This window comes from Dasypus novemcinctus, chromosome 18, assembly GCF_030445035.2.
Source record: "Dasypus novemcinctus isolate mDasNov1 chromosome 18, mDasNov1.1.hap2, whole genome shotgun sequence".
Lineage (NCBI taxonomy): Eukaryota > Metazoa > Chordata > Mammalia > Cingulata > Dasypodidae > Dasypus > Dasypus novemcinctus.
In genome coordinates this window covers 147618-153617 of record NC_080690.1, presented here as the reverse complement: position 1 = coordinate 153617, position 6000 = coordinate 147618, and the positions used below count along the sequence as shown (strand labels likewise).

Genomic DNA, 6000 nt, shown 5'->3' with positions numbered 1-6000 from the left:
TCCCTAGATTTAACTAACAGCATAGATAAAACCAGCCATGTCTTAGAAGCTCTGAAACAGCAAGCAGACTTGCTGCTCTGGTGATGCAAAATTGCAGGGCACTTGACATGCTAACTGCGGCATGGGGAAGGGTATGTCTTTTCCTTAAGGAAAAATGTCATCTCTATGTAAATTACTCTAAAACAGTCCTAAACAGTATTCAAAACCTGCAAAATAAAATCCACCGGGGAAGCTGACTTGGCCCAACGGATAGGGCGTCCACCTACCACATGGGAGGTCCATGGTTCAAACCCTGGGCCTCCTTGACCCATGTGGAGCTGGCCCACGTGCAGTGCTGATGTGTGCAAGGAATGCCGTGCCACATAGGGGAGCCCCATGCTCAAGGTGTGTGCCCCGTAAGGAGAGCCGCCCAGCGCAAAAGAAAGTGCAGCCTGCCCAGCAGTGGTGCTGCACTCAGGAGAGCTGACAAGATGATGCAATAAAAAAAGAAACACAGATTCCCGGTGCAGCTGGTAACCCACAGCGAATGGACACAGAGAGCAGACAACTGGGGGTGGGGGAGTGGGAAGGGGAGAGAGAACAAAAAACCCACTGATGTCAAGGAAATGCAACCTTTATAAACACCGGCCTTTTCTACACTTGTGGTCCAGTGTCCTCTTAGTGGGACTGTGAATTCTCAAAATTCTAATTAAATTTATTCCTTCCAAGATCAACATCTTGTTAGCCATGTGGGGACTTCATTCAGCTTCACACAGAATGCCAGATCTATCTTCCTCCAGTCGAGATAGAGTAGCAAGAGAGTTCTACACCTTGTCAAGTAGGGTCTGCAAGCCCCTAACAGCAGGGAGCAGCTACAGAAGAAAGATCATCTTCCCTCAGCACCCCTTTAAGATGGAAGGTGTAGAACTCTCTGAGGGGGGGGCTGAAGCAGGCTAGTAAGATAGGGAATTAATAGATGGATCTGGAACCTGGCAGAGAGTCCACGTGGACATCAGGAACCCCCAAGACGGCTGCTGGAAGACCCACCCCCAGGGTTCTGCTATCCAGAACAAAGACTTCTTCCTGGGGGCAAGGAAAAGTCCTGGATGTTCCCTAAGCACTTTATCCCTGGGTCCTCACTAAGGGGTTGATGAGTGGAGTAAGCAACACAAACAGCAAACAGCTGGAACCCCTCCCTGCCGTTAGCAAAGGGGTGGAATAATTAACAGTTTAAAAGCCAGGCACAAACTGGAGCATAGGCTCTCGCCTTGCTCTTTTGCCTATGACAAAAATGACACACCTGTCCTCTGTGTCATTTTGCTATTTTTCCTCTGGCATGTGGCCGTGCAAGTAAACCTGGAGACTTATAATCTATAATGGGGAATTGTAGCCTGTAAATCAGCCCTCTTTATCACTTTTCACCCCCTTTCTACATGGGAACCCCTGCTCTGTTATTTTCTCCCATTTCTCTTCCCTCCCTACCTGAATAAATTACTGGCCTAACTCACCGGTGTGGTTTTGAAATTCACTTCTGCAGCATAGCCAATAACTTAGATAGAATCTGGTAACAAGAATAGCAAACAGTGGGGACCCCTCCCCTGGACAATAGCAAGCGGAGGAATAATACTTTAAAAAGTAACGACAAACCAATCTCTCTGCCTGGAATAGCCTGTACCTACACTGGGGATGCATAATCTGTTATTTTCTCCCATTTCTGTTCTCCCATATTCTCAATAAACTACTGGCCTAACTAAGCCAGTATGTTCTTAAATTCTTTTAATGTAACATACCCAAAAACCTAGAGGAAGCTGACTTCAAAACCAAAATCCCAGCAATGGTAGAACTGATTTGGCCATCTGCTTAGGGAGAAAAATCAGTCATTCTTCAACAATTATGAAACAAGTACTTTGTTTCAAGATGCTTCTTTGAAAGTAGCATATGTACAATGTAGAAATTAAGTGTATGAGCATAGATATATCAAGCTGAGGAATATAAAAGTGGAAATTAGTTATGATAATCATGTAAAGTTTGACAGTAAATTGAAAAACTAAAAATTGGTACAACTTTTTGTGTCTGCATGTCATGGTGGGCCCCTTGTGGGGCGGTAGGCCTGGGGCACCGGACCTGCTGAGGGCCCTGCCTTGGGTCAGCCTTGCCAACCTAAAGGTGAATCCCAGCTCCAGGAAACCACAGAGAAGACCAAAGGTTGGAGAAGAGGTAGGAAATGTGGCAGAGGCCATACAAGAGAAAGGCAGAGAATTACTCAGCCCTGACTGGGCTCTGAGGTGGGTCAGATTCCATTTTTACATCTGAATTCCAAAATATGGGCTTAATGAAGGGCACAGCTTCAGGTGCCAATGTCAGCCTCTGAGTCTCAGTAAACTGCAGTATCTTATTGATTTGGGTTGAATTGATCCTCCTCAACCTATTGACAACCCAGTTTGTCAATGGGAGAGGTGTGGCCAGTCCCTTAAAAGGGATTATGGTGTCCAGCTGGTGGAGGAGGGGGCTGACACCTTTAAAGCTAAATTGAATGTTAAAGTACAGTTGGATTCAGAACTACCCATTGCTGCAATTGAAAAAAATGGTGCCATTGTTCCAACAGTCTTCTACAATCCATATGGGAGGTCCAGGGTTCAAACCCAGGGCTTCCTGTCCCATGTGGTGAGCTGGCCCATGCATAGTACTGATGGGCACAAGGACTGCCGTGCCATGCAGGAGTGTCCCCCATGTAGGGAAGCCCCCCACACAAGGAGCATAGCCAGCAGGGAGAGCTGCCCCGTGCGAAAAAAGCGCAGCCTGCCCAGGAGTGAAGCCACACACACGGAGAGCTGACACAGCAAGGTGACACAACAAAGAGACATAGATATATGGTGCCACTGACAAGAATGCAAGTGGACATAGAAGAACACACAGCAAATGGACACAGAGAGTAGACAATGGGGATGTGGGGGGGGGGGGAAGGGGAGAGAAATAAAAATAAATCTTAAAAAAAAAGAAATACACACTTTAAAGTAGTTTTGCATTCTGAGGCAAGAAATATACAGAAGAGGGAATTGGATGTGACTCAAGCGATTGGGCTCCCACCTACCATATGGGAGGTCCAGATTTTGATTCCAGGGTTTCCTGGTGAAGGAGAGCTGGCCTGTGAGGAGAGATGCAGCAGGCCAGGGAGCTGAGGTAGCTCAAGAGATTGATCACCTCTCTCCCACTCTGGAAGGCCCCAGGATTGGTTCCTGGTGCTGCCTAAAGAGAAGACAAGCAAACACAGAAGATCACAGCAAGGGGAAAACAATGAGGGGGGGGGGATAAAGAAATAAATCTTTTAAAAAAAGTATACAGAAGAGAGGGTCTGCTGCTTCTTCTTTACTATTCTAAAGCACCAATGGATGTTCAGATGGCAAGGTGCATCTATGAACATGACTTATATCCTGATTAAGATAAATACAAGAGCAAGGCTATAACTACTTGGCTTATAGATTTTGTGGTCCATTTTTGAAACATGAACAGGGAGTAAAATTTCTAGGTATTACATAGTTGGAAAGTAGCAACCATCATTTTATTTCACACTTTTAATGAAATAACAGCTAAACTTTTTTAAAAATCAAAATTAAAAGTTTCCATAACTATTACTGAGCAGTTTACTCCAAGAGTATAGGGGCTGCAGGATCCATGAGATTTCCTTAGGAAAAATATAAGATTACATGATTATAGTCTTTATTGTGATTAGGGCTAAAACACACAAATAATTATATTTAATAAAGATCAACTGATTTGATCATTTGATACCTCACTAACACTAATGGAAATATATTCATTGTGTAATATAATCAATCAAACTTTAGAAATTTTCATTTCCTTGACATGGTTTATTAAAAATAAATATATATATAAAAAACAATTGGTACAGAAAGGGAGTGGAGGTGGCTCAAACGGTTGGGCACCCACCTCCCACACAGGAGGTCCCAAGTTCGGTTCCCAAGCCTCCTAAAAAAAATGAGCAGACAACGAACAGACAAGGGAGCCATCGGGGGTGGGGTGGGGGTGGGAATTGGTACAGAAAGAAAAGAAGGAAGAATAAGGCAGTATGATAAAGAAGGGATCCATATGGCATATTTACAAACTGAGGTCAAAGGGAAAAACACTAAGAAAATGAATGCTTAATTAGAAAACTAAAGTTCTCTGCTCAGGTGAGAACAGGGCAGGGAACTGAGCCCTAATCTGACGTAGCACGAGGAGGGGTTCCCATCGTAGGGCCTCTTAGGGAAGTGTCCAGCCCCTCAAGCAGAGACAGACATAAACAACATTCAAGAAACAGTGATAGGCAGGGTGGGGCTGCCAGCACCATGTCAAGGTAGGCGAACCGTGGTACCGAGAGCAAGAAAATGAGCTCTGAGCACTTCACCCTGACCTATGGAGCTCTGGTCACCCAGTTATGCAAGGACTATGAAAATGATGAAGTTGTGAATAAACAGCTGGACAAAATGGGTTATAACATTGGAGTCCGACTGACTGAAGATTTCTTGGCATGGTCAAACGTTGGAAGGTGCCATGACTTTTAGGAAACTGGATGTCATTGCCAAGGTGGCATTTAAGTTGTACTTGGGCATCATGCCGAGCATCACCAATTGGAGCCCAGCTGGTGATGAATTCTCCCTCATTTTGGAATATAAGCCCTTGGTGGACTTTGTGAAACTTCCTAATAACCACTCATCCCTTATTTATTCCAATCTCTTGTGTGGGATGTTGGGGGAAGCCTTGGAGATGGTGAATGCAGCTCTTTACCTTCTAGGACACTGGAAGTGTAGGGGCATGATAAATGTTTGAGTGAATGAATGAGAAAGAAAGAAATGAAAGGCATTTGGGTTACCCCAGAGCTTTTCTGCCTGTGATGATGATGCAGCTAGTGTGTAGGATCCAAACTTGTTGATGCCACATGGTGATAACCTTTCTCTCTTGGAGGTGGTGCTGTCAGCCCCCAAGCCCTAGGAGTATCCATTCCCATCTTGGCTTATTTAGTGGCATTCTTGGTTGTTCTTTGCCATGTTTATCCTTGTGGGCTGGGGCCATTGTCTTCTGAAGGGAACATTGGATCTGGCAGTCTTGTCCCTAGAGGATGCCTGCAGGAAATCAGCCCCTCTTTTGGCTGTGGTCGGTGAGCCAGTTATAGCCCCATCCCCAGTGGTGCCCCAGAGGCTGTGGCTACACAGCTGCCCCTTTATTTTCCCACTGTCCCCCAGGTCCAGATGGCTGTGGAGGCCAAGTTTGTCCAGGACACCCTGAAAGGGGATGGTGTGATAGAAATGCAGATGAGGGTCATCAGGCGGATTGAGGACAATCTCCCAGCTGGAGAGGAATGACCATTTCCAGGACTTCAGAGTGGCCAACAGGAGCACTTGTTGGAATCAGAAACCCTCAGTGCTCCCTCTGTCCTCTAGAACTCAGTGACTCCTTCCACGGATGCTATATATTCTTCTAACCTTGTTTCCATTCTTCATTAAATAAGAAGCAGACTGTGATATAGTCCATTTGCCTCACTAGTATGCACATTCAGGAGGGAAATTCTTTACTCCCTTTCCCTTCAAAGGGGTAGGATATAATTGCCCTTGGCTGGACTAGAAAGAACTTAAAACCATTTTACATTCCTGATTGAATTTTCTAGAGCAAAACTTACTTTGACCCCATTAAGAGGTGAGCCTGACATATCTGTCCCTGGGCCTTCAGAAAGGGAATGGAGGGTTGTGGGGTGGAGGGATGAGGGAGGAGGGGTGTGGGTAGGAATTGCTATCAGTGGCGTGACACACTCTAGAGCTTTCCAGGAAAGGGGAGTCAGTCATGCTGGAAACACCGACTTCTGGGAAGCCTCCCGGGTCTCTCCTTCCTGCTGTTTGGAGGCAACATCTCTTCTTACAGAGGGTCCATCCTTTTTTCTTACAAACTCTTCAATAAAGACACATTCTTGAATGGAAGAAAAAAGAAACAGTGATAAAAGCAGCTTTTTAAATGAAAATGGTATGTTGA

General features: G+C 45.3%; 2 pseudogenes; both read left to right on the top strand.

Moving 5' to 3' along the window:
- Positions 1-2040: 2040 nt before the first annotated feature.
- LOC101428232 (large ribosomal subunit protein uL15m pseudogene) lies at positions 2041-2852 on the top strand (annotated as a pseudogene).
- A 1473-nt stretch (positions 2853-4325) lies between these two features.
- LOC101426635 (trafficking protein particle complex subunit 3-like) lies at positions 4326-5418 on the top strand (annotated as a pseudogene).
- The last annotated feature ends 582 nt before the right edge of the window (positions 5419-6000 follow it).